A 611-nucleotide genomic window follows, 5' to 3' on the forward strand; every position below is an offset into this window, starting at 1 on the left:
AAATCCCAAAATCCAAGAATAGAAAGTGTATATATAGAAGCTAGTTTGATGTAATTAGGAACCTTTGAACCTTTTTACCTTTTTTTGAATTTTTACCTTTTGACTTACTTTTGGCTAGTCTCTGCACTTTTCTTTGAGCTTTCTTGAGAGACTTGTCCGAGCACCAAGAGGATCAAGGGAGAATTGACTGATCTCCTTCCTCATTCTTACTTGGGCAATTCTACTCTTCTGTTTTTGAGTTTTGGGTGTGTGAAATTGAGGAAATTTTGTCTCAATTCCCATTCAAACTCTTTTCAATTTGTTTTCTGCATAATTCAATTTCAATTCTGTTCTTCTATTGCTTCTTCTTTAATTTTCTGTCAATTGCTTAGATAATTCAGATCTGGGAAGGAAATTGAGTTTTAGGCTCTGCTACCTAAGCCCTTGAGTCCTGAGATGAAAATTCACTTAGGTTCTTCTGTGAACCTCTGCTACATTTTATTTCCTTTCTGTTTGAATGATATTTGCTTCTGATTTAATTTCTGCTCAATCAATTGCTGCAATTTACTTCTTCTTTGTTTAGATCTTGCAATCCCATTCCTCAATTCCCTTTTATATTCAAGCCATTTATC

The sequence above is a fragment of the Arachis duranensis genome, chromosome 7, assembly GCF_000817695.3.
Source record: "Arachis duranensis cultivar V14167 chromosome 7, aradu.V14167.gnm2.J7QH, whole genome shotgun sequence".
NCBI lineage: Eukaryota > Viridiplantae > Streptophyta > Magnoliopsida > Fabales > Fabaceae > Arachis > Arachis duranensis.